Source organism: Gymnogyps californianus, chromosome Z (assembly GCF_018139145.2).
Source record: "Gymnogyps californianus isolate 813 chromosome Z, ASM1813914v2, whole genome shotgun sequence".
NCBI classification, from domain to species: domain Eukaryota; kingdom Metazoa; phylum Chordata; class Aves; order Accipitriformes; family Cathartidae; genus Gymnogyps; species Gymnogyps californianus.
In genome coordinates this window covers 79,098,309-79,124,632 of record NC_059500.1, presented here as the reverse complement: position 1 = coordinate 79,124,632, position 26,324 = coordinate 79,098,309, and the positions used below count along the sequence as shown (strand labels likewise).

At 37.7% G+C, this 26,324-nt stretch overlaps 1 protein-coding gene across 1 annotated transcript in view; it reads left to right on the top strand.

The window, feature by feature from the left end:
- RIT2 (Ras like without CAAX 2) overlaps positions 1-26,324 on the top strand; it is a 180,784-nt gene that overhangs the window by 26,039 nt on the left and 128,421 nt on the right. The window lies entirely within an intron of this gene.

Here is a 26,324-nt window from a genome sequence, read left to right as displayed (position 1 = left end):
TTGAGGATATTCATCAAAAGACTTGCCATGTTGTCATATATTTTGTCATTTATTTATCACTGTTGTTCTTAAAGACAAAGTTGAGATTGGAACATAATTTTCACAACGAGGTTTACAGCCACAAGATCTTGCATGAACTCTGATATATAAAATGGAAACATGACCGGTCCCTGATGTATGATATAATATTGTTGGCATTAAAAATCTGTCATTTCCTATTGTTTCCACCTGAAATCCAACTTATTTCTTACTATGCACTCCGTGTTATCCTATTCTTGGGTAGTAGGCTCCTTGAAGAAGAAAGCAGGATTTTTGTTCTTTGTTTTTGAAACGCCAGTCAAAAATAGTCATCTTACAGATCAGGAGTCATCTTACTTCTTTCCTGGACAGAAAATGTTATTAATAAAGGAAGAGTATATAAAGAACACACACATATTCACATATACACAGTCATGAAAGTAACAGGCAGAGAAAAATACTTATCTCACTATACTGTTCATGGAACCCACTGGAAAGCTATCACTGGTATCAGTATGAACACAATCGTATATATGTCTATTCTGCATATGATCTGATTCATCTACCTCATGGCATGAGAAGATGCCCATATGTTTCTTGAATTGTCAGCAAACACCAGTCCAGCCATTCCATTGAAATGCTAAGCTGCTGGATGGTATTGAATAGCTAAATCATCAGATTTGCAGAGATCTGTGTACTCTGGAAGGTATTTCCTACTAATATTAGGCTAACCCTCCAAGTTTACTGTCTGATCAAGTGGCCAACAAACCAAAAACATGCCTGGATTTTTCTTTACCTGTGAGTTTGTACACTACGGTCTCTAATACTTCTGAAGATGTTTTAGTATGAAAATTGTTATATACATGTGAAATATTAGTCTTATAAACACCCATGATATGTTTATGTTAGAAATAAAAACACAATAGCATGCAGAAATATAATTTTCTTAGTTCAGTGAGGTCTTTATTTTAAAATGTGTTTCAGCATTGAAGTGAGCATAAATAAACTGAAGTAGGAAAAGCAATAACTCTGAGGATCATGTACCTATCGTCTATAAATGCTTCAAGAGGCACAGTGCTATCAGATCTGATGATGCCAAGTATTCTTTCTGAAATTATATCTTGTTATTTAATTCGTATGTTACGCTGAGTAAAATGGCATCATTTAGTAATGGGAGCCAAAAAAGGATTTGTTATCTACAAAATAAGTGCACATTAGCTGGAAAAGCTGCAGCAATGGAAAAAAGAATAATGTTTACCAGAAAGACCTTTTTGAATACCAAATTCACTCTGAAAAGGCTGGATTCTAATTTTCAGTATATACGTCTTCAAATTTTGTCCAGTCCAGTATTTAATGCTTGAAAATAATAACCTTAAAATGAAAAGTCTGTTATGATCCTGTTTTCAGTGATTCAAAACTGTCTTATAAACTTTCTTATGGGATGAATTCTCCATGCTTCAGAGCAAAATCTCTAAAACACTTAAACACAGTCAACTGTATGTGTATGTCTAAATCCTACTGAAGACAATTTCTTAAATACATGCTTGAATACTTGCATAATTAAATTCTTTAGCAGTTTTGCTGAATAATCTCTATAGCAAAAATTCTGCAGGATTAGGTCTTGCCAAGATCCAGAATTGGTCCATAATTCAGCCAATTTTAAATTTGTACTGTAGGTTTATGCCAATGTTGCTTAGGTCTGATGTCTGGAGGACAAATCATTTAATTCTTTCAGTGAGAATATGGCAGAAAATCACCTAAAACTTTTTTTTTTTTTTTTTAAAGTTTCAGTTTTATGTTGGCAGCTTTTAACTCATTTGCTCCACCAATGTTCTTTTCAGTTTTAACTCTTTTTGTCCTTTCCAGCTGAAACAACTCCATCAGTACCGGCAATAGTTGTATCTCTATTTTGCAGCAAATAATGTGATAAAAATAAAAGGAACTATTTGTTGCCTCATTAAACTCCTGTTAACACTATAGCCTCTGTCATAGTGTAGGAACCTGATAATTCTTCTATATTCATATCGGTGGTTGCATATATATCGATTTTGTTTCTCCTTTTCCAAGTTCCTCTGACAACAAAAAGCCCCTCTAAAGCTAAATATCTGCATTATGTTTATAAAAAATCATAGCCAGGACAGGCCTTCTGTAGTCAGCCCACAGTGTGGAAATCAGTCATTCTAGTTCCTGCAGGTTCGTCTGAACCTTTAGTCCCAGGGAATTTATCTGTTCTTTCCTCTACTTAATATCACTGTTTTTATCATAGCTGTTGCTGATTATTTTGCATTGGAGTAATTCCTAGGAAGGATTAGAGCTGTGTTGTGCAAGGAACTCTGTCTGCAAAAAAAATCAAATCAATATTACCTAAATAATAGACAAGGTATAACGAGCAGATGAAGGAGGAAAAAAGTCAACAAGGAGACTCTAAGGCTAAGCATAATAAGCAGCGGTGATGCTCCAGCAGCTGTTTAGCTGTTGCTCTAAGGTAATTCCTCAGGCTGATGTTGCGGGAATATTTAAAATGTTAAGAATTAAAAGGAACAGGATATGTGGCTCTTTGCACAGGATTTTACCCATGTGGAATTCACTTATCCTTAAAGGTGTAAAATGTAGCTGTTTACAACTAGTCTAATCTAATAGCCTTTACATCCAATGGAAAGAGTAGGAATTCCAGGACATGATCCAGCAGACCTATTTTATCACCTGTTCAGTCAAACCAAGTGGTATCATATATAAGAATTGCTTGTTTCACTTGACTGTATGTGGAGTCCATGTGGCAAGCCTTGGGTGCTGTATAGGATTAGTCAACTAAATCCCCTCCCTCTTGTATTACAGCTGGGAGAAGCCCAGAAAGCAGTGGTCAGAAATGCAGCATCTCCTCATGCAGCAAGATTTTTACTTTTGGATACGTTGCCTCGATAAGCACACATGACTTAAGTGTGCTTAAGACTCAGCCTGAGGAGTTGGTACTGAATTCAAACAAAAGTGACTCAAAAAAGTCACACTTAGGAAACTGAAACATGGAGGTAAGGGAAATGCACTAAATCTTTGCCAGCTTTGCTAGGAGAACCCAACTACAGAAAGATGTCCAACAGATATTGAAAACATAAACGGACAATTACAGCTCCTGTGCAGTAAGTTCCCATACAAGCATTCTTTAGTAATGTTTCCTTTACATTTTTCCTTAAGAGGAGAAAACTGTCCAATGTCTATAACCTACTCCTCCTTTAAAAGTGTCGTGGTTTAGGCCCAGCCGGCAACAAAGCACCACGCAGCCACTCGCTCACTCCTCGCCCCGGCGGGATGGGGAGGAGAAAATACAACAAAAAGCTTGTGGGTCGAGACAAGGACAGGGAGGGATCACTCACCACTCATGGTCACAGGCAAAACAGACTCGATTTTAGGGAAAAATAAACCAATTTAATTTGTTACCACTCAAATCAGAGTAGGATGATGAGAAACAGAACCATATCTTAAAAACACACCTTCCCCCCACCCCTCCCTTCTTCCCGGGCTCAGCTTTGCTCCCGATTCCTCCACGTCCTCCCCCACAGCGGCGCAGGGGGACGGGAATGGGGGTTGGGGTCAGTTCATCACACGCTGTTTCTGCCGCTCCTTCCTCCTCGGGGGGAGGACTCCTCACACTCTGCCCCTGCTCCAGCGTGGGGTCCCTCTCACAGGGGTCAGCCCTCCATGAGCTTCTCCAACACGAGTCCTTTCCACGGGCTGCAGTCCTCCATGACCTGCTCCAGCGTGGGCTTTCCCACGGAGTCACGGCCTTCTCCGGGCCCGGCCACCTGCTCCGGCGTGGGGTCCTCCACGGGCTGCAGGGGAATCTCTGCTCCGCCGTTCACCTCCATGGGCTGCAGGGGGACAGCCTGCCCTCTCACCACGGGCTGCAGGGGAACCTCTGCTCCCCCGCACCTCCTCCCTCTCCTTCCTCACTGACCTCGGGGTCTGCATGGCTGTTTCTCTCACATCCCACTCCTCTCTCTGCTGCAGCTCCTCTTCCTCTCTTCAGCAGTCTTTCCCCTTCTTAAATACACTATCACAGAGGCGCTACCACCATCGCTGACAGGCTCAGCCTTGGCCAGCGGCGGGTCCAACTTGGAGCTGGGGAAGCTTCTAGCAGCTTCTCACAGGAGCCGCCCCTGTAGCCCCTCTGCCACTACACAAACCCCACCACACAAACCCAACACAAAAAGGAAAGGTGGCACTTGTAGTTTGTGCTGTTTTATTGCAGATTGGCAGCATCCTACTGTTGAAGGATGATTTCAGCCTTGCTTTTACATGGGAATCTAACTATGACATCTTCTATTATATGACATATACAAAGATTATTATTAATTGTTTTTTCCTTATATGTCACTGCAGCAGTATTTCATAGACATTCACACTCATTCTGGATTCATTAAGAACAGAAAATAAGTATATTTAGTAACAAGCAGTTTGTAGCTATAATCTCCAGCATTAATGTTTATTTGCCAAGCGAGCAGTGTGAGAAAATGAACAGGAACCAAACTGGATATTACATTCTAAAAAGCACACAACAAAAGTTGACAGCTAGTATATCTTCTTCCAGGTAATGTTTTGATAAGCTGCTGTATATGGCAAATCAGAAAGTTTTCTTTGTCTCTTCTAAGTTTGAGAAAATCTCTTCTGCCCATCAGTCTTGTATTATAAACTCACCAGAGCTTGCCAGAATGCTTCCTAAAAAAAAAAAAAAAAGTTGTTGATGAATAAACCACGAGAATTATCAGAGGGATGGAACACCTATCCTATGAAGAAAGGCTGAGAGAGCTGGGGTTCTTCAACCTGGAGAAGAGAAGGGTCTGGGGAGACCTTATTGTGGCCTTTCAATACTTAAAGGAGGCTTATAAGAAAGCTGGAGAGAGACTTTTTACCAGGGCCTGTAATGATAGGACAAGGAGTAACAGTTTTAAACTGAAAGGGTAGATTTAGATTAGATCTAAGGAAGAAAATTTTTTATGATGAGGGTGGTGAGACACTGGAACAGGTTGCCCAGAGAAGTCACGGATGCCCCATCACTGGAAGTGTTCGGGTTGGATGGGTCTTCAAGCAACCTGATCTAGAGAAAGATGTCACTGCTCACGGCAGGGGGATTGGACTAGATGATCTGTAAAGGTCCCTTCCAACCCAAACCATTCTATGATGCTATGATTCTATGAAACTTAATGGTACACAAACTATGAAATCACTGCACATCCATCATTGTTTATAGCAGTTACTACCTTGTCACACCACTCCAAGAAAATAAATCATGTTGACTTAGAAGGCCTGTATTATTAACAAGGAACAAGCTACTCTGGCAAGTTCTGTAATTTCAGACTGCAAAACTGTACCTTATTCTTTAGTTGCTGATGTATGTAGCTATATTGATTATGACTGTCATGACCATTAAAACAAGACAGAATTAGAGACAACCTACCTGCACTGTGGAAGGGGCTGAAATATGAGTGGTACACCACTGTTTCAAGGCTAGTAAAGTGCTAAAAATACGTCTAATTGAAATACAAAATGTAGTTATCTTGAGGGTTTTTTCATTTATGAAGGACTCATGTAGTAGGACTTCAAAGCATCTCTTAAATGAACAAATGGAAGCTTGTGGACTATGCAGAGGGTATTTCGTGTTAGTAGATGGTATTTTAACCCCAGATTTGCTATCTCGTGTATTGCATGAAATTTTGGTTTTAATCCATATATTCTACCCAAAATCACACAGTTCTCTGGGAAATGTGTAAATATTCCAAGTATGAGAAGCTTGGTGTTGATCTAGTTCACTGTATTTTCATTATCCTGCAAGTTACATATTCTACTTTACAGTAATCAACATATTTCCCATACAAATACTGCTATAAGTTAAATGTAAATTTTACGCTTTCCCGGTTGATCAGACAAAGTAACATGTTTCAATTTCATTTATCATAAAATGCAACTTCATAATTCTTCATTTTTCCTAATATTTTTCCTAAAATCATGTCTGTCTTTATCAGGAAATATAGTAAGTAGATTAAACTGTTCGCATGTGAGACGCATGCTGCCTTTTTAAGAGAAAAAGTTTGTGTTATGCGAACTACAATGGACTTACTGTGGTTGCTTTTAGTGTACTATTTGTGTATGTTCTACAGAATCCTAAAGGAAGATGTGTTTGTTTACTTACGGTGTCTCATAAAGCGTATTTTAATATTCCCTTTAGAAACACAATATGGATTTTTGTAGTAGTACTGGAATTGAAGAAAGATAAGTTTTGCTTTTTTTAGTTGTACTCTAATGGAGTCTCATTCTGTCCCCTTGAGCTAACCTGAATACCACAGGTTACACTGGCTTTTCAATAGCTAGTAGTTCAGATGCGGCATTGTGGCAGTGCAGAAATAAACTGTGTGTAGCTCCAGAATATAAATATATACATGCGTGTGTGTGTGTGTACATGTGTGTCTGTATGTACAATTGTGTGCATGAATATGTATATAATGCAAACATAGGAAAGGTTGAAAATCTAAAGAATTAAAAGATAGCACAAGACCATGCTTAAATCCGCCATGTAGTTCATATGCCAAGGTTGACATGCCATAGAGTGTTGTCAACTCCAGAGCATAAAGAAATGTGTAAGTACATGTATCTGTATGTGCAAGTAGAACTACATACATACATACGTACATATATATATGTATTTGTGTGTCCAGTTGCCATTTGGACCATATGCTCTTTTCAGAGCTACTTTTACAAAGTGTCCAGAGCAACGCAAAATTGGGCGGGTAGAAGTATGATTTATTGTTGGATGATGCCACTAGCTACATATTCAGTAGTCATCATTTTAGATTTTTGCAGCATCCAGCGCAAATTCAACCATATGATTAATGCTAAAGAAGAACTTCAGATAACAAATGGAATGCTTAGTTTTGTCTACATTTCTCAAATACATAAAAAGGATAGACCCAGGATAACAATAGTTAAAATCAGTGACATTTCTTCATTTGAGACCAGGAGAAACTCAGACCCTCATCACCGTAAAGTTCTATGACAACTTTTAGAAGTGTGGAATAATGGTAAAGGGTAACAAATCAGAGCTGTCTCCTGCTAATAGTCTTCCTCATGTGTCTAGACATTTATTTCATGTTCCTTGAGCATTACATTGGTAAAATTGGAATAAAAATTATTCTTCTGAAGAACTGTGAGATAGTGTTTATTCCTAGGTAAGTGGCTGAAATTCAGCTCCTTGCAGGTGTCCAGGATACGGTTCATTTGTGACTTCTTTGAGGCATTAAAGAAGACTTAAGTAATGCTCGCACAAGGGAATGTTGTTGAACTGAAAGAGAATTGTGCTGAGATCGTTGAATAAAATGAGTTAAAAATTTTTAAATTAATTTGGCCCATAGAAGAAGCTTGAACAGAATTTTGAGCAATTAGTTTGGGTTAAGGTGAGGCTTAGTGTAGGAGACACAAAAGGTTAGCATTTCTTCATTGTTCTTGTAACCCATGAGTGGCTGCACCTTCAGCATAGGTCTCTTATAATGAGAGACACGAAGTTTGTTAGTTGAGCTCAGTCTGTAAATTGTCTCTCCCCAGAAATGGTCCACCCATTGATGCTGGGCCAGATGGTGATTCTCAGTTATAGGCAGTGTTCTGAGCTTCAGGGGGTTGCCGTAATGTTTGTTGTGCTCAGAGGGCTCATGCAACTAAATTTTAAATATTGGGTGTAAGCTGCTGCGTCTGTTCTAAAGGTGAGGTTATCTGTTGCAGATTCTTCAATCAAAACCTGGCAGTTTCAGGCAACTATGACATTTAGGATACTCATTCTGCTTAACTTAGGAACAAACACGTGCCTTCTCAAGCATGTGCACGCAAGCTGCTGAAATGTGTGTTCACTTTAGGGCTGTGGGTATAACCCCATGATCACTTTAAATTGATCTGTTGACTTCAGTGAACAGCGGATAGAGACCAGAAGATAGAAACCAAAGTTGAAAGTCATTCAGCTCTAGGACTGAACACAGATGTCTATGTAAAGGCAAAGGCTAGAATTGCAGAGTCTCTCCCTAGTATGAATATGAATTTCAGTGTGACCATAAATATTAAAAAAAGTCAGAGAAAAGAACCATAAAGACCTCATAGAGCTGAACCAACTCTTCCACTGAAATAAGGCCTGAATGTTTGCGTTTGTATGTAATAGATTCTTAATGCCACACTTCATCATAATGTCTTTGAACTTTTGATTGTTTTATGCAACCAGACCTCAAAAATCATCTGAGATTTCCCCCTTACTAAATCAAATGTCGGCTTCAAACTGCTGTGCTGTACATAGTAGACTGTACTGCATACACGGTTTGGTTAATTTTCCTGTTATTTATAGGTGGTAAATTTGACTCAAGCTGTAATTTAAAAAACAGGTAGGGTGGCAGCAGAGATACACCCATCTAGATAAATCCTCAGCTGTAGCTTGGAATACAATTGCTTCAGTGTCCCAATGACCTAAGAGTATTTAGTAAAGACTTTAGTCAGATCCTCCCTAGCTCCCCAGAATTCAGGAGTTTTATCATTAACACCAAGGAGTGCAGAATCAGACTCTCTCTTTGGCAGAAATAACTCCAAATTTCCCGACAGTTATTGTCTACCCTGCTGTTTATTAAGGAAACATGCCTTTGCTTGCTGCCCCTAAATGATTTTGTATCTGACTAATAGCAGCTTCAGCGTTTTAGAAAAAATTATTGTGGATGATAACAAGAAAGTGTGTAGGTCTATTAGGAAGGAAAATCCTGGAGGTAAAGGTGACAGCTTTACGATACTAGCCCTTGCCTTATTTGCAGTAACTCATTTTGTATATAGTGTTTCATATTGGTGAAGCCAAGGGCTAGAGCTGTTTGTTATTTACGTCAACCCATAAGGGGGATGGTAGTATCCAAGAGGGCAGAAAATAGGTCTGTTGATTAGAACAGTAAATTAGGGGAAGACAGAAAGACAGAGAAGAATAACTGGGTTCCATGGACATGCATAAACATTTCATGTTGTTTGCTACTTGTTACTTGCCTTCCCTATAAACTCTGCTCCAGAAGTCTTTAAACTAATAATAAAGCTTTCCTCCTCATCCCACTCCCTGCGTTATTTATCTCTCTTTGGTTAGTCAGAACTTCTGTTTGTCTGACCCCTGTTACGGTAACAAAAAAAAAATTGTTTTGTTCAGAGTGCTCAAACTGCCAAGAAGGCAAAACTATCCTCCATGCGGCTGTGCAAGCGTTTCTTTTTGACATGGGTGAAAAGGAACCCTATATATGGGGAGGTACATTTGTCTTTTCCTTATACCATACTGGATTTAGTTCTTCAACTAATGCCCTGAAGGACCGCTGGCCTCCATGCACCAATTCAGACACCATCATATAGCGGTTTTCCTGAGATGTAAATTCTCATCTTGATTGGGGATTTTACCAAGTTCTGTTTTGTTTCATGATATATTTTATCCAGTTTGTTCCAGCTGCAAGAAAATAAGTAAAAAACCTGGCAGTTTTAGGTGTGCCACCATATTAACCATTTATCAAGATGATATACAAGGCTGGTAGTATATTTCAATATTTAGTTTCTTTAAAAATTTAGTTTCTCTAAATAGAAATATATTGAATATATAAATATTTAAAAATACAGAAGTATGTTAAATAGATTTTACTATTTAGTTTCTAAGTATACAGTTTTTATAACAGTTTCTCTAAATATCTTACTCTATCAAGAATAGTTTCTGGTTTGGTTTGATTTGATTTGGTTTTCAGTGTGCATTTTTGCTAATTCAAAATGATAACAACAGAACTCACTGAGGATTGCTGAATTTTGCAAATTAGCAGATTATGCCCAATTTTGACAATTCACATGAGCATAATTTTATCCTTAAACATACAAATAACCTCATTGCCTTTAAAGTAAAGCAAATGCTCCAGTTTTGACTTCAAAAGCATATATGATTAGAGGTAGCAATGAACATGCATTATGAAATATATACATTTTGATATACATATACAGATGATAACTAGAATTCTGTTTAATTCACTTCTACTATGTCCTATTTTTGCATTATTTCTGCTTTCTTGAATTTTTCTGTCTGTTTTCCAGACATCTTTGTCAACTTTAAAAGTATTAAGATCTTAAATGAACTTCTTATTGTTCAAATGTTGTATCAGAGTAAGGAGAAACCTGTTACCAAATGCTTCTGAAAAGGGAAGACTATCACATTGTCGTGCTTTAACCCCAGCCAGCAGCTAAGCACCACGCAGCCGCTCGCTCACTGCCCCCCCACCCCTGGGATGGGGGAGAGAATCAGGAAAAAAAACCTCGTGAGTTGAGATAAAGGCAGTTTAATAGGACAGAAAGGAATTAAAAACAATAATGATAATAATAATATGACAATAGCAATACTAAAAGAATTAAACTATACAAAGCAAGTGGTGCACAATGCAATTGCTCACCACTCGTTGACCGATGCCCAGTTAGCTCCCGAGCCGCGATCCGCCCCTCCCAGCCAGCTCCCCCGGTTTATATACTGGGCATGATGTCATATGGTATGGAATAGCCCTTTGGCCAGTTTGGGTCAGCTGTCCTGGCTGTGTCCCCTCCCAGCTTCTTGTGCCCCTCCAGCCTTCTTGCTGGCTGGGCATGAGAAGCTGAAAAATCCTTGACTTAGTATAAACACTACTTAGCAACAACTAAAAACATCAGTGTGTTATCAACATTATTTTCCTACTAAATCCAAAACACAGCACTATACCAGCTACTAGGAAGAAAATTAACTCTGTCCTAGCTGAAACCAGGACATACATAGAAAATAAGATAAATTCACATGCATGCCCACTGGCCTTAGTGCAGTCACGATTTCATCCGTCATAATTTCCATAAACACAAATGCAGACCAGCTGTGTGAAATAAAAAATACAATATGGCTTTTTTTGGTAAAATTTAGTTTTCATATAGCTCTTTCTATAGTACAACACAAAACTCAGGTTGTAAAGAAGAACAGTATTACTGTGTCCGTTTTACACTTGAGAAAAATACAGCCTACAGAGTGGACGTGATAAACCTAGAGTCACTCATAAGACCAGTAGCCTCCTCAGCTTTTACCTGATGAAACATCTAACAGATTAGGCCACTCTGATGAGAAACTGGTAGGTGAAGTAATTTTGTAGGTATCTTTTATTTCCCTCGCCCCTTCACCCCCCCCAGCAAATATTTGCCTTTATTTATATAAAAAAGTTATTCCCTTATTGTTAGAAAACTTCTGAGACAAGTGTGATCTCTTGAGTAAAAAAAAACAAGCTGAGAACCAAGGCCTCCTCAATGCCATTAACAGCTCTTGCTCTGGTTTGGTCATTAAGTGAAATCAGTCAATTTGCAGTTGCCAGCAAATAATTTTAACATGACATATGTACTCGATATTTGCTTGGGTTTCACCTATGCACAGATTTGAAGATCCTGTATAATTGTAACTCTTTTTTGTCTTAGCTGAATGTGTCTGTCATAGCCTAATTTAGAACTATCCTCATCGAGGATAGACAGTTGGGCCAAAGAAACTTCCAGATGCAACTCTATAGCTCAGATGTGAAATTTGTGTGCAACACTTTGGGCCAGATATTATCGCTAGTTAAGGAAGTGCCCAAACCACTGAATATTGGCAGTAGAAAAGTATGTACTGGGAAAGATCACTTTATACCGGCTGAGTTTCTTATACTCTCCTGCCTACCTACTGCTGGAGATAAGGTGCTGCAGTAGACAGACCTTTGGACTGAACCCACAGAGAAGCTTTTATGAACATATTTGAGACGTAGGTGGATGGCAATGTTCAAAAACAATGTTAAAACCTATAACAAAAGATGTCATTACATTTAGGCTTTGCACTGTCTTTCCACAGTTCATCCAAATTTTGGAACCTTTCAATAACCCAGCTTCCTAGAGATAGCTGTGTTCTAGAACTGAGTGTTCATGAAATTCTCTTTCTTTGCAAGAAAAGACATTTCTCAGTTAAAAATAATAATGAAGATCATTGGTCGATTCATTTTTTTTACTAAAAACTACAAAAAGAAGGTTGTGCTTTGTAGGTATTTCTTCTATTTTTTGGCATTTAGAAAATAATCAGAATTTTGAGGTGTGAAAATATATTTGCACCAAAGCAAAATTACAGGTAGTGAACGTATTCACTTATACAATGTAAAGGCAAATAACCGCAGTCGTACATTGATATCAGAGAAATTCCAACCCCAATAATTTCAAAGAAAGGTTTGCCACTCATTTCAGAGGAGTCACAATTTCACCCATTATAATTTCTTTTGAAAGATATTTAATTACTCCTACTCAAGAACATTGTGGAAAGAGCATTGTGGAAGTAAAAATTTAATGGAACACCTATAATATCAATGGAAAAGCTCCCATTGATTTCTGTGGATCTTGGTTCATGTCCTTCAAAAGCTTTATGGAAGGATCTCTCAAAGGAAAAGGTCCCAATCCCTATCATCATGCCATCTAAAACTGAAGTAAAACCTGTACTGAAGGAAATACTGCATATGAAAAAATTATTTTCACAAGAAAATGGACAGAGATTTATCACTGTGCTTAGGTGAGTGCTGCAGCAAACTTATATCCTTTGAATCAGGGACAGAAATGCATAAAGCACATTGTACAGTGGGTTGGACTTGGACAGATACTAGCATTAAAATGGTGTTTAGGGTTATGGATGTAACGACCTCATAGTTGGATGTTATAGAACAGCCTTAACATCCAGACCTTTTTTTGCTTACTTCATTTTGATTGCCTCCTTTTATTTTCCAGTTATAAATACTTGCCATTGAGCCAAAGACTTTGCTGACTAAAACACTGATGACAGATGAGTCATTCTGTCACATCTATATGACTGCAAGTACCTTCAAAAAAGACCTGATTCTCCTCTTTTCTGGTAACTGAGCTGACTCATTTCTGAATCAGCATAGCACAATGTCATCACACTGTTGGGATATAGAGTACTTCAATACCATCTTCTTCTCTGAGCCCCTAAAAGTCCTCCCAAATGCTTTTTAGCGTACATGAGGAAACATTTCCAGTTGTTATAACCTAAAGCTGTGTGTTGCCTTGGGTTTTAGGTAGTCACACGTTTATCAGGGTCTTGAAAAAGTTCCTCTACTGTTTCCCAGTCAGCTCCCAAGTCCTTATCCTCAGGGAACTGAGTTATGATGCCACTGCATCACCAAGACAAAATTTCAGTGTTATAATTACTGCAGGGACTGGGAAAACATAAATCCCAGTTCTGTGATGGAGCAGATGAAGTACAGCTCCTAATCCTGGGGCAAAATTATTTTTGTCAAAGAGATCTGGTTATGGAACAACTTGCTAGAGTAATTAGGAAAATCCAGAAATGGCTAAATATATCCATGTCTTTTATGGCCTTTTATGAATAAGAAGATCATTTTGGTTTTAAGGATTTTTTTCACAGTTCAAAGAACTGTTTTTACTCATCAGTCCCATCCCAATATATTGTGTTCCCAATTAAGCTTCAGAAATCCTAGGAAGAATTTTGCCTCTAATATAAGGTAAGTTTTTGAGACTCCTTTAAGTCCATTCTGTGGTGTTTGTTTACTTGTTTGGGAGGCAGGGGTGAGTTGGGGGGGTTGTTTTGTTTTGGTTTGTTTTGTTTTGCCTGCTGCTGGTTTTGCATGGAAAGGTCTAGGGTCACCAAATACAGCTTCTGTCACGCATCAAGCTAAGGTGATACATAGCACCATAAACCCCTGAGACAGCTAGGTTCACACCAGAATAAATGACAAGTGCATCAAGGGCAGAAAGTGTATTATGAAATACATGAAAGTAAGTTTACCCCAAAAGGATGAAAGACTGAGACTCAGCCTATTCTAGGGGCCTAAGTATTCTGAAGCTCATTCTAGGTCAAGAGCCATCCCCTTCCAGCTGTAGGAAAAAAACATTGTAAACTCTTTGCATGTTGCTAGTATTGATAGCTTTAACATTTCTTATTCAAACTGAGGGCACAAACCTGAATAGGCTAATGTAGATTTTCTCTGTGAAAATACCATCAGCCCTCTAGAACTTTCGTATGTGTTTTGCAGCTTTCTGACCTTTTCAGTGTCACGCTAATGCTATAATAAATCACCTCTTTTAGTGCCTGAAGTGCTACCTTTCACCCCCAAACATGTCTGGCAACTGTGCCCGCTGTCAATATATCATCATAATGTAGCATGTACATGTGTCAAGCAATATGAATGCACTTTTGGCAGATGTAAGCTTCCAGTTGGGTTTGTACTGTGAGAAGGGGAAGAGGATGGGGGGCTATGTAGCTATTTTACTTTATCATCCTTGTACTTTGTAGTCTCTTCATCTCCACTGTATTAGTAAATCATATTTGTTGTGTAAGGTGTTTGATCTCATGCCTCCTGCCTCCTTTCATCCAGATAACTTCATGATAAAGAGACTGGTTAAGTCTGTTCTTAAAAATTCCATGGTTTTACTAACTTGATTTTAGACGAACAGTTAAGGAATGCATTCACAGCCAGATCTTATGCAGCAATCCTGTAAATCTCGGAGCTCTCTGTCCATGTTGCAGTTGCCTTGGTTTTTTTGCAGGTGTGGAAACTGAGGCAAAAAAAGATGTTAGTGATGATCAAAGGGTAGAGAGCCGATAACAGAGCCAACAGCTAGAAACACCTCTCCCCAGATTCACACAATCACATAAGCCTTCTTCAGTAGTTTTTCAGCCATTATTAAGTCTTTGTAAAATAAAAGTAACAGGCAGCCTAGGGCCAGTATTGTCCTCTGAGATAGCTCATTATTTCCCATTGTTTTGTCTCCAAATTACATGTTGTTTTCTAGATCTAGAAGCTCTCTTCTTCCCAATCAACTCGAGCATCTGAAGCCTCTCGGTGTTTAGTTACTGTATTCCTTTCCGTGTCCTTAAAAAGCTAAAGCCAATGTTTAGAACTGTAGAATGTCTGTTCCAGGGTGTCTAAAATTTGCAGAGGTCAGATCCTTAACAGCTGAATGTTTAGGGTCTCTCAGATGGCCCTAAACCATGAAAGCAATATCAAGCATCCTCTGTGAAACACATACATCAGCAAGTCACCAGAAGAGTCTGGTGTCTCACAGAGGGCTTAGAAAGGCAGCACTGGTGGCTGGGAGCCACCTAGTCAGCACACAAAACCTGCAGCCCTTTAGAGTCTGCCAGTGCGAACCAATAGCTTTTCTCTTGCGTGCATTTACGATATTGCAGCTGAAATGCGTATTTTAATACTGTAAGAGTATTGAATAAGAGTGGTAAATCTAGGAGTTGATTCACAATGGAAGAGGATTGCCCCAGAACTTGAGTCTCATTTCAACAATTTCTTTTCAACATTGTTACCTCTGTGATTTTCATTTTCCCAGCGTAAGTGGTGCTGGTAGCAAAACACAACTACTTCTTTCCCATCCAGAAGACCTTGTTATCCTCAATTCCAGGCTTTCTCAACTGTTTGATTTGCTTTTTGGGTAACAGTTCACGATTATCAGGCTTTTTGATTTGTGTGTGTGCATGTGTATAAGCAGAGGAAGAGCCTCATCAACTGAAGAGCCTCACCCTTTCCTAATCTTGCGGAAATTCTTCTAATACAGTAGAAAAGACATTAAGAACTCATGTTGGTATAAGTGATAATGTGTCAGATTTGACTTCATTGTGAAGAGTTGCCTAATTAGCTGAGAGGGAAACATCTCTGAGATCTGACAAGGAAAATAAGTTTAGTTCAAAGGCATGTCGGTAGCGAAGAACACTCTTCAACTCATATAATGCAAATTATGTGGTATTTAGTTCCACCGAGATAAATAACTCCACTAAGATAAATATAAATTTAAATATATGAGTAGGAGATAAATTGTTGAGGACAGCATTCTGGGAATTATTAAATGTCTTTGATGAATTCAAATTTTTATTGGGGTTTTAGCAATGTCCTGTTCTCTCTTCAGAAATGCTTCCTTCTTTCTTAGTCTATTTCCTTTAAATATGATTTGAACACCATTGTTATTACTGGAAAAACTATGTCGGCTGTTAAAAGAATGGATCAGAGAATTTCTGAGCAAAATACAATATTTTAGATTTTGTTTACATTTTACATTGAAAGAGAAAGCCAGCGTATTAAGCTACCCTAGTAAATAGAAATTTTGAAAAAGATCATGAAAGTGATGAAAAATTATCTATAAATCTTATAATTTATAGTAGAAGTATAAATATAGGTAATATCCTATAAAATATTTAACAGTAAAATTAATAAATCAGTTCTGTACTTTGAATAATTTTGATACCATCAATCCAAAGCAGTAAATTTACCATTATTTGGTTTAGTTTCCTCTCCTGAATTTCATCCAAATCAATTTTCTCTCCATGGAGTATTTTCATTTCAATGAAAGTTCATTCAGCAGCAGGAAATAAGTTCATCATTTTAATCATCCACACCTTTAAAAAGAGATCTGAATTTTTGAGAAAGACACAGAAGGTTATTGTTCAGATAAGCAAGGACAGATAAGCACCTAAACCCTGTTAAGTTAAAGGGAATTGGGTGCCAACAATATCTGCAAATCTGAATGTTATCCTCTACTTCACTGTAACTGATACATTGAGAAACCCTAGCATTGGTAAGGAAAAAATAAATAAAAGCTAGGCTGTGTTTTAACCCTGAATAAGACTTCTGTGAGGGGTTAAATGGAAGAGTCGTATCTTCCTCTTTGATGTGTCATCAGTTTTCCAGACCACAGGTTTGAAGTACAGAAAAGTTGGTACCACATTACAGAACAGCAGCTATTCTCCCAGCCGCAAGAAAATACAGCTGCTGTCACTGCCAATTCATCACTGCTTGATGTATGGGGTATAATTTCACATGGAAGGTATCGCAGGAGCTAACCACTGGTTTATGTTCGGAAACCTGCAAACAGTGTCAATTTGCCACTACCTGAAACAGCAGTAAACCAAGTCAGAGCATCTCGTGTTATCATTACATGGAAACATGTCAGCAGTTAAAAAAAGGGAGAGAAATAAATGTGGTTACTGAGAGGTTTCTTTCCATGGAATGAAATGGCTTTATCCTTTCGTGAAAGTCTTTTTCACAGTGAGCTAATCATACTTGAGACTAGTAGCTGCAAGCCAGGGCCCACTTGTATAAAGAACTACCCTATATTTTTCTCTTGTTTGCTGTACTTCCTTTGTAAAATTAGGAGATTTATCCATTGACTTTAATTGAAACATGTCTATTTGTAATGGTTCAAGATCGGCTCTATTGTTCTCTGAAATAATATGTGAAAATTGAGTATTTCTAGCTTCATTTAATGTATTCCGTTTTAAAAATCACATTATACTGGAGTCTGGTTTAAAACCTTTTTATGTCATTACAGTTTGGATTGCTCACTAATGGAAGGCTTAAGTTACCGTTGGATTTTCTAGCTGAAGTACAGTAGAAGACACATTAAGTTTTCTCACCGATTTTAACTTGATGGAAGAAACACAGTGGGAAAATGCGCTAATAGCAGCATTTACCAGAAGTAATTTCTGTTTATTAATGCATCTTGTCAAGTCGCATAAGCTAAGCAGAGTAGGGAATGTTCAGTAGTTTTGTGGGAGACCTTTCTGGTCGTGGTCAGGGACATACTACGGAGGAAATGGTGCATAAGTGGTAGCAATCTACCTTGTCATTATCATTAATTTGTATCACATTATGATGATGTCTCTTATATGGGGAATAAATACAACTCTCGTCTGCTTCCCTGTTTCCTTAAACACTGAACAGAATTTTTAACATGAATTTTACAATGCGGTGCATTCTGCCTTCCTATATTGCACCAGGTACTGAGTCTGGATGTAGATATTAATGTTAGTCAGAAGTTTTTAGTACAACCATTTTTCACTAGAATGTGCTGATTCAGAAGACATGGAACTTTTCTGCAGTGGGAGCACTTTTGCTGAAGGTTTCCTGAAAGTTTCTCAAGTCCAGGATGAATTTTTGCGCAGTTTCTCTTTTTGTCCTTCAGTCCCTGCCGGAAAGCTGTAACCGATACCTAGTATATGTCTTTGTTCTACTGATCACACTTTGGAGAGAAATAGTGAGAACTCATGTCTTTACATCTAATGCTTGTGAGAAAGAGCGACTTGAGAGATACTCTGAGATTAGTGATTTTTGTTTATTCATTCAAGGTGGGTCCCAAAGCAATATAAAGATTTTCTTCTGTCTTTTCTTTCTGAGGGAGTGATTCTCCTCATCTGCTTCCTAATTCTTTGCTTTTACCTTGGGGGCACATATTGCCACAACGTATAGGTTTGTGCATCAAGTCCTTTGTTTCCTTCTGATGCAAGAGGAGAAATTATAAAACTGTGAATATTCTCCAAAGAAAGCTGTTTTCTGCCTTGCTCTGTCACCACCAACTTCACTTCAACATATTTTGATTATAGTCCGCTCTTACTTTGCAATGATAGAGGGTACAAAACTATATGAACAAACCTTTCTCTTGTTCTGCAGTCCGAACAACAAAACTAGCTCTCCTATTTCAATCACTATAAATGTTAATTTTTGGTTTGGTTTGGTTTTGGTTTTCTCTTGAGACTTACTTTAACTTGTTTCCCTGATAGTTTTGTGTGTGACATTTTTTTAACAAGGAAATGAGGGATCTAGCTGGGACCCTCTGGAGAGAGAGAAAGACCATGACCTTCCTGGCAAGAAAGTGTGGATTCCCAGAGAGGAAATGGGATGCAAGACAGTGAGAGTCAGAACTGACAGGAGCAAATAGCAGATGGACAGGCTTTGGAGGTGATGGAAATAATTTTCCAGGGGACGACAGAAGTCTGTGCAGTGCTTTCTGCAACTCAGCCTTTAACCAAGACCAAGTCAAGGCAAGTTAACAGAAGGATCCATCTGTAACAACTCAACGGACAAGGAGGAGTTCCCTGTTTCTCTTCTGGCTGTCCTAGTAATTTGCGTTTTCTCTGTTTAGAATTTACATGTTCTGGGGTTTTGTGTGGTTGATTTGCATTCTAATAAGACAGGTTTAATTTCAAAGACTTTTGGCTTTTAAGACTCTGCCCTTCTGATGCTTACTACTCTTTGCTGTGGACTTCAGCTTCGATAGGTGAACAAAACACCTATCACTTTAGCAAAAACCAGTGTAAAAAGCAATGCTGTATCAGCAGCCTAGCATATGCAGTAGATTGTTGTACAGTAAACCTATATTTTTCTAGTGCACCAGAATGAATTTAACACAGAGAAATAAAATTTAGCTTGCCTTCATTTCACAGCCAACGCTCAATAAATAATACATCGTAATACCTAAAAAATTAATAATTACAGCTCACAGACTTTGAAGCATTCTTCCCTGAAATGATGTGGTAGAGCTCTTACCCTGTTTTTTACAGGGTATAACAATGTAAAAATGGCTGTACTGGGTCAGAACAAAGGGCCTTTAGGCTGGTATCCTATCAGTGAATCTAGCCTGTTGTGGTTGTTTTGGGAAGAATATATGAACAAAATAAAATGTATTAAAACTTCTCCTTGAAAATCTTCACATCCTCCAGCACTATGAATATGAGTGTCTTATCATGGGGTGAGATCTTTGAGTTTATCAGAACCAGTTTTTAAAAAAAACACTTTTTTAATCCAGCAATACACTTTGCCATTTACCATGTCACGGGACAATCATGCAGTTGACTATACTCAATGTGCAAAAATATTTTATTGCTGGATAATATTGCCTTGTATGGTGAGAGAATAAATAATCATTCTCTATTTACCTTCCCTGTGCTCTTAAAATTTCTTAAAGCCCTGTAATACCCTGCATTAGACATCACTCTTCTCATTCATCTTTTTGACTAAAATAGATGCTCCACAAGACACTCGTGGATACCTTCTGGTAGACATAACCTTCAGCCACTATGGATGTTCAGTGCTCAGATCTAACACAACACATACCTCAACAATAGTAAAATGGATAATCCCATTGATTTCAGTGTGAGGCAGGTCATTCACATACTCTTCCAGGTAAGGGTTTTGGTCTCCATCTAATCAAGTTAGCTACATGTCATCGTGGAAGACTGCTGGTTTGGATGATCTTCTCTCTGCTGACATCAAACAACCTCTCTCACCTTTGACATATTAGCTGTTGTTCGGCAATTTTGTTTCACACTGATGTGAAGCACTTGAATGTAACAATATTATTTCATCATTCTGACTCCTTTTGTTTTGGTTCAGGTGACTACTCTGTCACTTATTTATTCTGAAACATACTGTGATCTAAATGCAGCATGCATAGATAAAACACATACAAATAAAACAGAGGAAATGCACTGTATACTCAAATCACGTAGTCCTTTGTGACCTGGGAAGCTGTTGTCTGATAGAGATGTCTGCTATTTCCTAAGATTTCTTAGTAAGGGGTAGGAAAAAAGATAACAGTGCAGTAACTCTGAAGTCCAACACATTTTGTTCAAAACAGCAAAGGCTGCAGATAGTCTGGCTTTGACTGCATGAATTGTACATGAAGGTCTCTCAGATTTCTCCCCCCCTCCACCACCACAAGTATGTCATAAACATAGGGTCATTTAAGTTATCCCTGGTTATTACAAAGCAATGTTTTCCATATGGAGACTTCTCCCTGGAAAGCAAGAGGCTCTTTATAAAATGTTTGAGATCAAAAGCACGTAGTATTTTAGGAAAGCAAACGTTCATTTCCATCACTGATATTAGTTGAAGACCTGATTATAGATGCTATCTATATTAAAATATCATACATTAAATTAATGTTTTCCCCACCTGAAATTGAGAATACAGGGGGAAATTCTCCAAAAGAACCTTCTGTGTCACTGATTCAAGGCAATTCTTTCACTTCGGAAGCACGTTAAAATCAAAGATGTTTCTTGCGTCTTCCATACATAAAGAGGTTTCTTGCGTCTTCCATACAAGTTTGAATTCTGTTCCAGAAAATCCCTCATCTGGTGGCTAGAAATATTTTCTAATCTGTAGCCTAAATTTGTCCATAGCTAGTGTCTCCCATTTGTTTCACAGCAAAATTTCCCTTTAGCTTTAATAGGTTTTCTTTTTCTTGGTTGTCTTTTACCTTGATTTATTAAACTTGCAGAAACTGAACATACATGAAATCTTCCTCAGACTGTATTTAGAGTTTTTCTAACTTTTTCTGCCCCCCCCCCCCCCCCCCCCCCCCCGCCATATATTCTAGCATTATTGGTGTCTCCAACCATTCAAAGTTGTGAGTGTTAATGCAATTCAGAGAGTGGATAAGATTTTGGAAAAAACTACTGTCTTCACCTCTTGCTGTTCATCATGTATATGTTTGCACATTGTTATTACAAAGTCTATTGGATAAGATTCAATGGGCAGAAGAATGATTGCAAATGACTTTTTACTTGACAAGTCAATCTAAAAATTCAGGAATGAGCTCCAAAAGAGTTAGTTATAAGGATGTTTGTCGTTTTTCCAAGCCAATGAAACAGAAGTCAACGTTCCATGACTGTTCAAAAGGCATGAACATTTGAAAAGATCATACATTTTAGAAGATGATACCTAGGGTCTTGTGGGTTTGAAACCATCAGAAAGACAAGAACTGTTCAAAATATCCAGTATTTCAGAGATAGAATAGTAGTAATAAAATGCTTGTCTAGTTGCTGAAATAGTCTAACTTTGATATTGTAACATTTTTACATATTTAGTTATATACAAACAGCTTATCAAAAGAATAAAATCAAGTATGTTCAACATGCCCTGGACATGTTTTTAGGAAGTTACTTAATTTTACAGAATAATAGAGGCAAGGATGTCTCTTAAACTTTTAGCATATTCATCACTTTTTCTTTTCTGTGACATAGTCTCTTCCTATGGTGCATGCTTTGCTAATATGATCTACTGTTCTGATTTTAGACTCTGTACCTTCTTTGCCACCTTCTCTATGCTAATAATACCTATATGCTTTCTTCTTTTCTCATGAACTTCATGAACTAATCTATAAGTCCACTGAGTTTACCATATTATATTATTTTTAAGTCTGTCTTCTATGCTTGCATCTCTGAAACCTCAATGTTTATAAAAGCATGAGTTAAAGATCCAGTGGAATAGTGGATCTAAACTAAAGTGAATCAACCTTATGGGATTACAGAACTTTGAGTTGCAACTACTGTGGTCATTTTGTTAGACTTTTTAAAGTGTAGGATTTTGTGATGAAGGTAAAGATTCTTTTGGAAACGGATTAATATCCGATTATACACAGCACCCAGGAGAGTATGAATACGTGGAAGTTCTTGGGTGAATAAAGAGGCATAGGAACCTCAGGATGAGATATTCACATCAGGGATACTATTACCATAAAGAATATTGTGTAAGCTCGCAACGTACTCTCCAGCCTTGAAAAATAGGTATAGAACTACTTTCAAAGTTGTTGGTATAAATCAAATTTAGAACAAATTAGAAGGACAGTGGGATTCTACTCTGTCTGCTCTCACAACTGCATGAGTATTGAAGCATTTTTTTTATCGGCCTGTGGGCCCACACAAACACATATATTGTAAAAAGTTGATACCTTCTTTACATGAAATTTAATATTGCTGCACTGATCAAAAGGATGCTTTAGAATAAATAATATAACCTCAGCCTTTTCTAAGCATGGCATTTCCTACTAGGAGGTAAATAAAATATTATTAGGAAGGGAGTAGGAATTATATTGAAAGTAGCAGACAGGACAGTTTATTATTCGTAGAAAACATATATATTTCAGTGCCAGCATAGGTATCATGTGTACTTTTCTAGATACTTAATGAACATTGGATAAGGATAATTGCAAAGAACTAAAAATTAAATGCAGGATCTGAACCCCTTTTTTATTTTAAAAACACAAACGAACTTTAAAGTTACATAGTTACTCATGCATATCAGGCTTATATTTATTCAGCTAAGGCAATCTGCACTTGCTTAGCCACAGATGGATATAAAGAAGATACCATTCATCTGAAACAATGATCCTTTTACTTATCGAAGTTGCCATGTGATGTACATGTCCCATTTAAATAGAATGATCTTCACAGTGTTATAAAATATTCATTAAAAATTTTCAGGCAACTTCCAATTCAAAATGTTTCACAATATCTGCTATGGATTAAAAGGTTTTGTTGGGGTTTTTTTACCATTTTTTAAGTGACTCTGCTTTTACATGTATATGTATTTATTCAAATATCGGTCTTATCCATTTATTCTGTTTTAATATCCTGCTTTAAAGCCACATTTTGATACAGTGCTTTGTGTGTGGCATAAATTAGAGTTAAAGGTCCCTAATTTATAGATCTGTAAAAATTTGGAGCAGTATTATTTGGATTTCCAAAGGAAAATGGTCACAACAGTATCTGATAATGGTTTGGATTTGTTTGGTGTGAGTGTTAATTTATATGGAAAAAAAGGATAATGGACAAAGGAAAAAAGGAGAGACCAAGGAGAATATTTTCATAAAGCAACATGGAATACTCATACCATTTTTGTGTTAGTTTTCAGAATTAATTCGCTCTGGACAATGACTTTGGAGCTGATGTTAGTATCAGTGAAGAGGCCAGTATATTCCAGCTGAGGCAGCTGTCCTGCTGGGGAGGCGAGACAGAGCAGAATATAAGCAGGTCTAATTCCTGAGGCTCCAGCTGGGTTGTGTGGTTTCATGCCAGTGGTGATTGAGCCGCCTTTTGCTCTGGGAAGCATTCCACCAACTGCTGACCATCATTCAGAACTAATTTCTGCATGTCCAGCAGCTAAGACTATGGAATATCTGGTAAATCTGGACACAACTGTTGTTGTACATCAGACCTGATGTTTTGAGACTTCCTTGTCCTCCATCCTCATGGAGTAAGGGGTTTGTTGTTCAAAGCCGAAAGCTAGTTGTTCCTTTCCTTTAGAGGAAGCGGCCTGTTATGCCTGCTCTGAAAATGCTTGCTGCATTAATGCTCAGTAAGGTTTAACAGAAAATGCAAATTCTTATTTTAAAGAACACACAGAGGAAGATGGGCTGCAATTCCCACCTCTTATACCCCGGTTTCCTTATTTTACATTGTAATTCAGTGATTAAAAAGATCAGCGTACCTCAATTCATTCTGTCTGGGGAAACAAAACCATGTAACCTGTTTCTGGGAGAGGGTGCTAATCCTCTATGCAAGAGGTGACAAGCACTAAAGAGGCCAAAGAGGTTCCTTACCCTGGGGATTAGGAAGAGCCCTTGACAAAGGGCTGTCACGGAAGCAGTTGTGGGACAAAATGCATGTAAAAGGAAGCTTTTATTCACCATTTCCCTAGCCAGCTGACTGTAAGGTGTTTTCATTTCATTATGTACAGTGCTTCTCTGAACAACTTTCTCAAATTCTGTACCTCTCCAGATTCATTTTGTATATAACCAAATCAGCTCATGCAGAGCTCTGGACTGAGACTAGGATCAGGCGTATACAAGTCAGTATGGTTGCACTTGACATTACAAGACATAAGGTTCTATTCTGATCTGCCTCTAAAGCACTGTGTGCAGCCTAGGTTCCTGTGAAAGCTTTGATGATGCATATTCACACACACAGAGTGGTCTGGGAGATATAAATTTTACACGTCCGAGTGGCTAACATTTTGCACGTTACAGTGGAAAGTCAATATGATGCTTCCAAATCATTTCAGTCCTCTTAGATCCTGTGGATTTGATGAGGATATAAATGATGTATTGATTTGGGGCTGTCTCAGGAGAGAGGAAAAATGTTTATCATGAGTTTTGGGTGTCCTCTGAGACTTTCCTTTTCAGTTGTAACAACAGATTTTGTGACGCAGGCATAGCTCCAAAAGGAAACAGAATGAGGTCAGATACAGAGTAGTTTGCTTTAAAAAAAAAAAAAAAGCTTGGCAAGAAAAAGCAGCAGGTAGTGAAACAAATTGAATTCATTTGTGGTACAGGCCCTCAGAAAGCTCAAAATGTGTAGGCATAAACCATATGAGCAGCATCTCTGCTAGCTGCCTCTGCTTCTCAGAGCAAACTAGGTAGATCACATTAGGTGTCAATTTATTCTTCATAAAACACTAACAATTATCAGATGGAGGTGCCTAAAAATCTGTCGTGATTAAAAAACCAGATGCCCTGAAAATGAAAGTGTCCAAACATACACAGTACTTAAAAGTAATGCATCTGACAACAGATGATATAGAAGACAGGAGTGTCACTGCACGTAGATTTATTCCACTATAATATGTATAGACTGAATGAGCTTTTTTTACAGTTACCCTTTCTGAATTACTATGAATTTATAGTGCTGCTTCTTAACATTTATATTTGTCTACACTAAAGATGCAATAATTTATTAACATGGTAATAAATGTTTAATACTCCTTGTCTGTATCATTTGTAAAACTATCTCCTTAAGCCTCTGATTCTTGAAAATATAAGGAGGACAAACATTACACTAAAACAATGCTGTTTTAAAAATGGATGTATTTATATGCAAAATTTTTAAAATGTCACTTTTGCTCATAACCTCTGCTATTGAAAGTAACTGAGATGTTCAAGACATAAGGCAGAATCTCATGTTTGATTTAACGTGTTGTAACTGATAGTTATCATTCAGGCAGGGTACTTTTTTTTAAACAAATGTTCACAGAGCATCTACAGAGGAATTTTAATGCAGGCATTAAAAAACAATGAAAAATTAAAGTAATGAAATTGGCTTAAAAATCAAGCAATATTTTAAAAAAATCTGGTAGGTCCTGGTTTTTTTTTTTCCCCTTTGTTCAATTGGAATTTGCCTATTTCACTTTTGAAGGTCTTTTCTTCACAGCTCTCAGTGTTAGGTAGATACCTTTACTTCTCAAATGAACTGAGATTCAAACTTCTGAGGAAAAACAACAAAGATAACATAACTTCCCATGTTGTTCTGATAACTGATGGTATTAACTGTGACCACTGAATACCCAAGCCTACTTCCGTGGTTATTCAAAGTCCATGAACTTTAGATGTCATGTTGGAAACTTATGGTTGAACAGGATATGAATGCTTCTGGCTTTCTACATAAATTGGAATTTCACTGCCAGAGTGCCACCTGTTCCAAATGATGCAAAACAATTTTCCTGAAGACTCATGTAACTTTCCTAAAATTTCTGAAAGCAGGTAATAGCCATAAAACAGTCTGTTCAGAAGAAACCAAGCTCTAGGTGGTTAACAGAAGCATTTGTCTGCTGCATTAAGTTTAATGAGTTAGGTATTCCTAAAATGCAGTGGAAATCAAATCAGGTACTGCGGTTAGTGGCGTT